A 12,032-nucleotide genomic window follows, 5' to 3' on the forward strand; every position below is an offset into this window, starting at 1 on the left:
GGTTTAAAGGTGAGTCATTGTGGAATACATATTCCTTCAACATACCTTAAACGAAGGCATCATGAAGGCATGATGTGAGTGATGTGAGATCAGAAGCGCATAAAGGGGTACGGGAATTCTATGAATCTCAAAATGAGCAGCTCCCGTGGAAGTATTCGGATAAATAGGCTCTGGAATCGTGTGATGTGTGACAAGTCATGTTGAAATTCCTGGAGAATTTGCACGAGGTTTGGACCATTTGTTCTACCAACTCAAACAGTGTCTAACAATAAACGTAGTTTCTTCCAATGTCAACCATTACTACAGCTAAATGTAATGGTGTAGACTCACTCTACAAGTGCTATTCTATTAACGTGCATGCAGTAGAACAGCATATCTCATAGCGCATGTACTGAAGGGGTGTCGAAGCTCAGTACTGTTTTTTCTGCACCATACCATATATTCAAGAAATTTACCTGAATGAATTTTTTCATGGACCTTGCAGCAGCTGCAGGGCCTGGTTGCGATTTCAAGATAATCTTTTTTTTTTTGCTAAACATTATGTATATTAAAAATTAAAAAAAATCAGCTAAGCCTTTTATTTCCGTATGGAGGGGAGGGAGAGGCAAGGTCGTTTAAGTCGTATCTAACTTTTGGTGACTGAGATGGGCAGTTCTGGTACCCAATCAGGTGATTCGGTACCAGAACTGCGAGGTCAGGGATAGCTGGCCCAAGGATATTGCTGATTAAGCGGCACGAAGTGAAGAGAGACGGCTCAACAAGTGTCGCCATCTCGTGGTCCCTAGCCCTAACACATTATATTTAATGCCAGAAAATACTGTGCGTTCTAGGGTCGATTTTTTTGAATTCACGGAACGAAAATCCCGAGTTTCCAGGAAAAAAACCCCGCTTGCCCGTGCCAGAGATCGACGAACTCGGGAACAGGTCGAAAAAGGATTACAAAAATTTCCTCTAGTCGTGGACTAGATTCGAAACAGTCTTCCTTCGTGGGGTCAAGACCTGTGGTGTGCAATTGCCACATCCGTTGAGCTACACTTGCATACGTTTTTTTTAATTAAGAGGGGTTTAATATATGGTATTTTAAGTTATATCTCAAAAAATAAAAAATAAATAAAATAAAATCAGCTGACGCCTTTTTTTGTTCCCGTATAGGGAGTAGGCGAGGCGTTTTTAAGCCCTATCTAACTTTTGGAGACTGAGTGGGCAGTTCAATCTCCACTGGTAGCCAATCAGAGATGGCTGGCCCAAGGCTATCACTAATTAATCGGCACGCAGTGAAAGCGGCGGCTAGTAAGTGCGGCCATCTGGTGGTCCATAACTCTAACACAATATATTTAAAATCTGAAAATAGTGTGTGTGTGTTCGACGGCCGATTTTCTTGAATTTACAGGACGAAAATCCCGAGTTTCCCATCGGAAAAACCCGCTAGCCCGTGCCAGAGATCGACTAACTCTGGAACCGGTCGGGAAAAGGCTTAGAAAAAGTTCCTCTAGTCGGCGACTAGATTCGAACGCCTTTCGTCATGCGGTCAAACGCTGTAGAGTGCAAACGCCACTTCTATTGAGCTACTCAGGCTTATTAGTTATATCTCAAAATTTAGAAATTAATATTTTAAAAAAATTACTGCATTTATTTATTACTAAAATACTCTCGCTGGTCATGGAATAAATCATGCGTCCCAATAGGGGCGTGGACCACACTTGTTGAAACATTTTCAAAGAGTGTTAGAATTTCAATAGTATAGAAATAGTGTTTTGAATGAAGAATACAAACTTTTTAGGAGGCAGAGGACGCTATGAATATAATGTATGTATCTCAAGACAAGCCAGATGTTAAAGTCAGTTCAGAAAAGAAAATCTGATCTTGATTGGGAATTTGAACAAAAACAAAGGTAGCTGTTTATAATCACCGGGAAACATATCCTACCATCTCATGGTACCAAATACTGACAGGATATGTTACTGTCTGAAATAGCGCGGGGTTGTCGATTTTCTGTAATTTCCAGGATAAAAACCGCTTGCCCGTGGCAGAGATCGACTAACTCGTGAACCGGTCGAAAATAAACTTAGAAAACATTCTTCCTGTCGGGGAATAGACTTGAACCTAAGTCTAACTTAGAGCCACCTAGCACAGAGGATGCAAGTAGCACTTACACTTAGTTACACATGCCTTTGTAAAAAAAGTAACAAGACAAATAAATCCCAGCAATCACATAGATCAAGGCATGACTTGAACTTGCAATATTAAGCAAACTTCTAGTATACAAATCTTTCCATGACAAAACCTTGTGTAACGAAAATTCCCCTATAAAGCAAAGCCGCCTTCTGTGAAGGAAATCTCTGTGTGAAACGAAGCCCTCCGTGAAGGAAATTCTTGCGTGATACCTGAATGCACGAAAGAGGAACTCACTATGAAATATGAAAACTGGATAACGATGAGATTCAGAGAGTATTGCGCGAATGGCGAGTTACAAATGCAACAACTATTCGCAGGTAATAGAATGTAGTTCCAGAGATGCAGAAAATTTTGAATACTTCCTTTCTAATGGTGGAATGATCACCTACTGCTGCCTTAGTATACAGACCGCAAAGCAACCCAACCATCAATTTACATCGTTCGTCAACACGCAAGTTAATGCATTCTAACTGCAAATATCACCCGTGAGCAATATACCCTCTAATTTTTGCAGGCCCATGAACACATGAAAAACACTTTCTGCTAAAGTTTCCCGAGTCAGACTCAATGTATGCAGAAACTTGTATTCTTAATAGCTTGCAAGCCACAAACTCTTAATTTGGTATATCTAAGATTGATGATAATTATAGATCAACTACGATGCATACTAAATATTTCTTTATTCAACTTAAATCTCTTTCAGCTACTTGAATAATGCATATGCAAGTAATTTATAAACAAAATGTCATATTTATTCAGCCACTCAAATTTAAACGAATATAGAGTTCTTTTCAGCTTTAATTTCGACAGTGACATTTTGAAGGTTTACCCCACAAAAATCTTTAATGTACTATTTCTTACATTAATGTTGCCCTTTTTCCCGTAAAGCTATAATCAGTAAAATTGCGATCATTAAATTAATTCGCTTAAATCCGGGGAGCTTTAAAAAAAAATAATAAAATAAAATAAAATAAATCTATCGCCGTTAGCTCTAGTTCACGTGCCTGTATTATGTACTGCACATTCACTAGACATGAAGACTCTAAAGAAATATGCCTCTGCAACTTGCTGATGTCAGTGTTGATTCGTAGGTCCACACAGCGCATTCTTTATCCAAAACAGTTTACAATTCGCAAATGGGGTGAGGATAACGTATTGAATTTGAATGCTACCAGAAGCACAATCTTCTCATGTTGTCACATTTTCCTTTAAAAATGGTTCATTCTTTTTCACTTCCAAAAGTAAGGAAGAAGAATCACCAAAAATGGTCGTTATTCTCTTTATGGGTTGCTTTTCAAATTGGCTTGTCCTAATACAAGTCCATCAGGTTTGTAGCCAATTCTGCATCCAAAAATGTTTTCTAATCCTTTTAGTTCTAAACGAAACCTTTCTCATGCTCAACACTTTTTTCGCAATTTATAAAGCTGAAATCAGCGGATCTCATTATTTTCCCCATGTTTTATATAGTTCGTGTAGCACCTTCTGTAAATTTCTTCTTGTATTCAGAAAAGAGCAATCTTCTTATCTGATGGTCCTTCTCTCTCTCTCTCTCTCTCTCTTAATCCAAATATCTCTAGTTACTTTTTCCAATAATGTTGTTTCGCATTATATCTTTTTTAATAAGTATTTCCGTGGTCACCGCTCAACTGAATTAGCCACTATCATTTCTCCAATTTCTTCAAATGATGTTCAAACAGGAGAATCTGCTTGTTCATCCCATTTAATGCTACTGAACAAGAGCAGTTCACCATATTGAAAAATATCAATGTAATTACAGTTGTAGGACTAGTTGTCATGTCAGTCTGTTTACTACGTAAATGTGCTAGAGAAATGGCATTGATTCTGACGAAGTTGTTCAAAATGATTTAGATAAGTCTCAGCTCTGGCAGGGTTCCAAGGAAGTGGAAAGGTAGAAAGAGGGTAATATAGTACCATCACATAAATGTGAGTCCAAGACAGAGGTAGCAAACTACAGACGAATTAATATATCAAGAGTGGTTGTTAAAGTATTGGAAAAGTTGGTAAAAGGTAAAATTTAACATTCGGTGGATATGGTGGCGATAGTCTAGAGTGGGCAGTATGGTTTTGTCCTGTCCTAGTAATTTATTCACATTTTTTAATAAAGTGACATCTCAATTAGATAAATGAAATAGTTATGTAATGATATTGTTGGACTTTTTCAAAAGTATTTCACAGAATACCACATAGAACACTATTATAAAAGTTTAAGCAAATCGGAATGGATACAAATCTAGTGGCATGACTAGGGGAATTGCAGACAGACAGAAGTCAGAGAGTGGTATATGGTGGAATGGAATCTAGGAGAATAAAGGTGACCACTATAGTATCTCAGGGTTCTGGACTATGGTCACCACTCTTTAATTTGTATATTAATGATACAGGGAAAGGTTTAAGGGGAATATATAGTTGTTTGCTTATGATACAAAACTGGAGAGAGCAATAATTCATAAAGATTCTGATAAAGACATGCAGCAGGATGATTTAAATAAACTAGCATTGTGGACAAAGGATAATGATTATCAATTTAATGTTTCAAAATATAAGAAACACCAAGAACAGCGATTTTATCCCACGATAAGCACTCGGCAGTCCGTTCTATGATTTTATATGGCATATCAAGTAGGGTTGTGCTGTTGTTGCTTATAGGCGTTTCCACATCATGATTACAGCAATGACAGTAGATCATAGCAGCTGCAATAGGCAGAAATTTTCCGAACTGAGTTGTTGAAAAGGGTGCTTTCTCTAATGGTTTCACATTTAAAATCAGTGAGCTCTTCAATAAGTCCCATTTTACTCTTAATATTTGTCTATGAGCATTGTAAGAAGGTGTACTTCCTTCTATACTGCTATGGAACACAGTTATGATGTATATAACCATATCCACTTTTACGACGGGGTATCTGAATAATGTGTTTTAGTGCCCGCCTAACGTGTGGAAATTTTGTTTGCATCCATAACACTAAGCCGCGCAAAGAATGATTGATCTGATTGATCTTATCTCCATGTTATACGAGTTTTAAACTTGCATCAGAAGAAATTTTGATCTTTGGACTCACTATCACGACAATAACAAGTGTTAAAATTCAGGACCACGTGATACTGCATGTACTTTCTCTCTCTCTCTCAAAACGCTTCTATTTACTGATAATTTTGGCAATCGCTAACAGTAAATGGCAGAAAGAATGAGACTGGATTCCCCTAGTCATCAAAAGTTTGTTAAGGCTAAAGGGGTTTTCTCCTTTCGAGGAATAAATAACGTTAGAGGAGGACCGTTTATTCTCCCTTATCAGGTTCTATGGGCAGGAGGCAATCGAATTAGTCAGATTTTATTTTCCTCGTTCATTGTAGATTTTTCTCTGAGTGGATAAAAACAGATCTTTCCGATTCTCCATTCCTAGATATTTAAATGTCTTTACTTGATTCAAATTTTATCCCATTTATTCTGATATTCATATTTTCCTCTCTCCTTGCTATTTTCATTATTACCTTTGTTTTTCTGATGTTAATTTTCATTCCATAATTGATACGAAATTCCAATAATCTTTCCAACAGATGTTATTATTATTATTATTATTATTATTATTATTATTATTATTATTATTATTATTATTATTATTATTATTATTATTATTATCTCGGGCTACTCCAGGGAGTCCCTAGACTCATCGAGGGAGGCCCTAAACTCCATGTCCACACAACTATTTGACATTCTCACAGTATCTATCATACCATGCCTTGAACACGCTCACTTTCATAGCACCCACAACAGACTCTGGCAGCTTATTCCACTCATTTACCACTGTAATAGTAAAGAACCCTGCTCTAACACCCCTGCTAACCACACCCTTGCCCAGCTTCCATAGGTGTCCACTAGTTCTCCCACCACCAGTCCTGATCTCAAAAATATCCTCTGAATTAATCTTATAGAATCCTTTTAGCAATTTGAATGTCTCAATCATATCTCCCCTATCCCGCTTATCAACTAGTTTCTGCAACCTACAAATCTTCAACCTGTTCTCATATGGGTCATTCCATAGACCTCCTATCATCTTAGTCACTCGCCTCTGGATCCTCTCCACCTCCTCCCCATCAAGAAGGAACCGAGGTGACCAAATCTGGGCACAGTAGTCGAGGTGGGGTCTTATCAGGGCTCGGTACAGAGGTACAATAACTTGCTTGTCCCTACTCGTCAAGGTATTTTTCAACAACCAAGTGAATTGATGAGCTGTTTTAGCTACTTTTGCAATGCGACCCCTAAACTTCATCTCCCTATCCACCAACACTCCCAAGTCCCTGGCCTCATCAATCTCTTGGAGTACAGTTCCACCAGTGTGGTATACTGCTGCTAATCTTTTCACCCCAAAATGCGTCAACTTACATTTTGTCACATTAAATTGACATCCATTCTCCTTAGCCCAGAATTCCAATCTATCTAAGTTATCGTGCAAGACTTTGACATCTTCTGCATTCACTATCGCCTGACCCAACTTTGCATCATCCATCTCACCAACACTATATCCATTCCCATATGTTGTAGCTTACGGATTAGAATTCCATGTGGTATCCTGTCAAACGCATTTGCCAGGTCCAGTAATATCACTGTAAACCCATTTCCCTTATCCAGTTCTGCTGTCACCTTGTTATAAAACTTGAGCAAGTTACTGAGGGATCATCTACCCTTTACAAAGCCATGCTGTCCCCTGTACAGTATCTCATTTTCATCCATTGCTGTATTTTTCCCTTGACTACTTTCTCCAAGACCTTGACAATGACTCCTGGTATGCTGATCGGTCAGTAATTTGCCACTATAGTCTTGGATCCTCCCTTATGCAGTGAAACTATTTTCACCTCTTTCCACGCCTTCGGGACTAAACCAGACCCGAGACTCAGATTAAACAACATGGTCAAGGGCACTGATAATTCCTTAGCCGCTTCACGCAAGACCCGTGCCGGTATACCATCCAATCCCACAGATGTATTCACATTAAGGTTCTGTAATAGACTATTCACCTCCACTTCATTCATCACAATTCCCATATAAACTAATGGTTCCTTCATTTTTTCAATGTCATCAATTGGATGATATACTTGTGCAAAGTGCGCGCTCAGTAACTCCACTATATCGACTGGTTCAGTGACCTCCTTACCATCGTCATTCCTTAAAATCATTTTGCCATGTACAGTTTTTTTCTTGCTTGCAGCATATTGAAAGAACTGTTTGGGATTATCTTTTGCTTGCATAGCTAGTTTCCTTTCATAATCGGCATTTGCTATTTTTACCACACTCGTTACCCTTCTGGCCTGCACTTTATACCGTTCGTGTGCCTGCAGGTCACCCCTTTCTTTAAATTCGCTCCACAGTTGTTTCTTTTTTGCAGCTCAAGCTTAATGGTGTTATTCATCCATTTAACCCCTACTTGTTTTACTATTCGGACCTTAGGTATACAATTAGTCATAACCTCCTGTAAATGCTCCTTGACCACTTCCAATTCACTATTGACAACCAGCCCTTACAGTTTTACATGCCATGGCACTGATCCAAGCAATCTCCTAAGCTTGTCAAACTTGCCAGCACGGTAATTCCACATATACCCTGTCTTAGTCAAAGATTTCACACCTTTAGCCACCTCCCAGGTCCTTATGATCACTCTCACCAATAGGTGGCAATATGGTCATATTCATTACAGTCAAATTGTGAGATGCTATTACCAGGTCAAGCACTCTCACACCCCTAGTATTTTCAATTGCATGCTGTCTCAGATAGTTATCCCTTAATAATTGAATAAAATCCATTTCCTTCCTCACATGTGTTCTCTCCTCCTTCCAATCAATGTTACCATAGATGAAATCTCCCATAATAATTACTCTCCTTCCACTCATTTCATCAATTTGTTTATGCATACTATCTGCACCATCCATTCCATCACCTGGTCTATAGCAGCACCCAACTGTATATTTTATTCTGCCAGTCTCAATCTCACACCAAATAGCCTCAAATGAGCTCCTGTCACTATCCTGCAATACAACTTCAATTCTCCTTGGCTGCAGTTCATCAGCTATCATCAATAACACCCCTCCCCCATTTTATTCTCTCTGTCCCTCCTATGTTGTAGTCCTGTTTTAGTATTTGATAATAATGCCTTGTCATCTGCATATCTTATTGCAAATATCTGTCTACCTCTAATATTTATTCCTTCTTCCGAATACTCCAGTGCTTCTTTTAACATTGCTTCGGAATACATGTTAAACAAAACTGGTGTCTTGCTCCTCGTCCAATGATACCTGGTTCTGTTGTACCATATATATCTCTCACCATGGCAGTTTGTCCCATATATAGTGAAATAATTAGCCTTCTGTCTTTTCAAATCTATTCCAATCTTTTCCATTACTTCCACCCTCTTATCCCATTTTACAAAGTCGAAGGCTTTTTCAAAATCTATATAACAGATATTAACTTCTTTATTCATTTCCAGACTTCTTTCACTTATTATTCTTAACAGTCCAATCGCATCTCTTGTTCCCCTATCCTTCTTGAAACCAAACCGATCTTCTCCAAGAAATTCTTCCACTTTAGATGCAATTCTCCATGTTAGAATTCTCATAAGTATTTTTGATGTATGGGAAATTAGGGTTATTGTTCTAAAATCCTTGCATTTCACTGCATTACTTTTATTTGGTATAGGTATAAATATTAAGGCATAAAATATTTGGTAATTCTCCTTTGTTATAAATTAAATTTATTATTTGGTTATTTCTGCAATTCCTTTCTTCTGATGTTGTTTCAGGAATTCTGCAGATATTTCATCTAGATCATGTTCATTTACCTTTCAAAACAGATCTTTCCGATTCTCCATAGTAACAAGTTAAAGTAATTGAAGATAAACGAAATAACACCCCTAGGAGAATTTACGATGAACCACTTTACTTGACGGAAAACCCGAGTTTTCATAAAAAACGTGTTTGCCCTTGCCAGATATCGAATAACTCGTTAGCCAATCGAAGAAAGTGTTAAATAAAGTTTCTCCAGTTGGCGACTAGACGTGAACTTAAGTCTCCTTTAGGGCGAACTAGAGCCAAGGATGCAAGAGAGGCCTAAATTCCTGCTAATAAATACAATTAGTCGGGGGATTTATTTATTAATTTAATATAAGATTTATTCTTTGTAAAATGAATATACTTGAACACATAAAGAAACATGTGCTTCATATTAGACAAAATTATGTAGTATGTTTGTTATAAGTTCAGAATTTTATTCAGCGTTTCATTTCAATTACATTTGATATGAATCAATTTCAATTTCCAATCAAATGCAGAATGCAGTCGAGTCAGCCTGGAGCAGTTGCGCACCCAGAGGGGGGGCCAAGGGGCCCTGGCACCCCCCAAAGAAAAGGAAAAAACACTAGAAGAATTTCAAAAAATCTTTTCCTAATTAAAATTTATTTTTTTTTATTTATGTTGTGTGCTACTTATGAATTAGCGATCACTGCAGATGCTCAGTTATAGGTCGTATGCAATGTGTAGTGTGTATTCGCAAAAGGTCTACTCAACTCGGCCCCCTCCCCCTGAGTGCGCCACTGGCCTGGAGGACAATGTTGAATCGATCTTATACTGCAGGAGACAGGTCATCCCCTTGCCGTCAGCTTATGGTAAGCTAAGGATAGAATGAGATAAGGTTTAAGAAATTCGGCATTTAGTTACAAATGCATTTTTGAGCGCATAAGCAATCTTTTTATTTATGTGTTGGTATTGTTTAAAAGTGCAGAAGTTAAAATTTTTATGAATCACAAATGTCATCTTTCAAAATAGTCTTCATCAATTAGTTATTAGTTAATAACTAATTATTATTATTATTAATAATAATAATAATAATAATAATTAGTTATTTAGCAAAGAATTTATTAAAGCAATATTGTAATAAGGAAAATACGTTCACTATCTATTCTGGGAAAGCAATCCTCTTTTAGTCATCTGGCAAAAATGATGGCTTTCCCAAAATATATATATTGAATAATATAATAATAATAGTAAATAATTCCTATACGGGAACTAAAAGGTTAGCTGATTTTTTAATATTTTTTTTAGTAAATAACTAACGCCTTTTATTCCCTTATTACGATCAGGCGAGGCCGTTCAACCCTATCTAGCTTTTGGAGACTAATTAGGTAGTTCAGTTTCCACCAGCAGCCAATCAGAGATAGCTGGTCCACATCTGTCACTAATTATATGCGGCTACCGATGAAGAGACCGACAAACAAGTGCTGCCATCTCCTGGTACCTAACCCTAACAGGATATGTTGCTCTCTGAAATAATGTGGCTTCTACGGTCGTTTTTGTTGAGTTTATGGGACGAAAAAACCCGAGTTTCCGAGAGGAAAAAATTCATTTGCCATGCCAGAGATCGACTAACTCGGGAAGTGGTCGAAGAAAGGCTTAGAAAAAGTTCCTCCATCCCGCAACTAGACTTGAACTATAAGTCTATCTTCGGGCGGTTAAGCGCCACTTCTACTGAACTACATATATTTTATTAAAACAACAAAGCATCTATGTACAATCTGAATAGGAATAAATATATATATATATCTGTTTACAATTATATACATTTTGTACATAGTATGCTCATTTTAATTGGCATTTTTTTCTTTGACATTTCTTTATAGTTTCTTTTTCACATTGTGTCTATTATTTGTGTTTATACAATTTTTTTTACACGATAATCTGCTCAGTAACTTGCGTTTCCTAGTCCTTATACTTCATCTGAGCATTTTTTTTTCTCTTCAATGTGTCATGCATTGATATCATTCTATCTGAATCACTTATATTAACATTTAAATTACTATTTCATACATTCTATTTTTCATCTATTTACAATTATATACATGCGGTACAATAGTATTCTCATTCTAATTGGCATTTTTCTTTAAAATTTCTTTATGGTTTCACATTGTGTATATTATCTGTGTTTATACAGTCTTTTTTTTTTTTTTCATGATAATCTGCTCAGTGTTTTTTGTTTCCTATAGTCCTTATGCTTCATCTGAGCTTTTGATTTTTTTTTTTTTTAATTTAGTGTCATACATTCTATCATTCTATCTGAATTATTGTTGTAATTTTATCTTAAGCACTCATATTAACATTTTGATTACTATTTCATAAATCCTATTTGTTTCTATATGTAGTTACATTTAACTGTTTGCTGGTAGTATATTACGTCTTCCTACTTGGGTTTGTGCTATATGTTTTTTTTTTGTCGTGTTAGGAAACACTTCTTAAATAATTTCATCTCTAATAAACCTGTGTAATGTTTGTTTTTAAAATATAAACATTTGGTTCATACATTATGAACTTATCGTAGAACTTTAAGTGCTATTTACATATATCATATTTAAACAAATATATATATAATTACTTTACATATCATACATCATTAAAATGTGGTCAAGCTCTTCCATTATATATACTGTCATTGACATTTTTGAAACATAAAACTAAACTACTATCTCAATAATTGACCATTATTATACACAAGGCTACAACCATTTATACAGGGTGTCCCGAAATTCACGCATGAAGCAATTTTGATAGAAAACACAGGTTTTTGATTAAAAATTGAAATTTCTTATTGATTCATAAAGTATACAGCATAGGGTTATGCATGGAATAGAATATCGGGTAAATGGCGTCCACGGCTTTGCTGGCACATACACACTCCTTTGTCGAAATTTTCCATGACCGTTTTGCATAAATGTGGCTGAATTTCGTTGATACAGCGCTCAATTTCCTCCTTCAAGGCGTGGGTGGTCGTGGGCTTGTTGGCGTAAACCTTAGACTTCAAAATA

This window comes from Typopeltis vanoorti, chromosome 4 (assembly GCF_054136105.1).
Source record: "Typopeltis vanoorti isolate ZY-2024b chromosome 4, IOZ_Tvanoo_1.0, whole genome shotgun sequence".
Taxonomy (NCBI): Eukaryota; Metazoa; Arthropoda; class Arachnida; order Uropygi; family Thelyphonidae; genus Typopeltis; species Typopeltis vanoorti.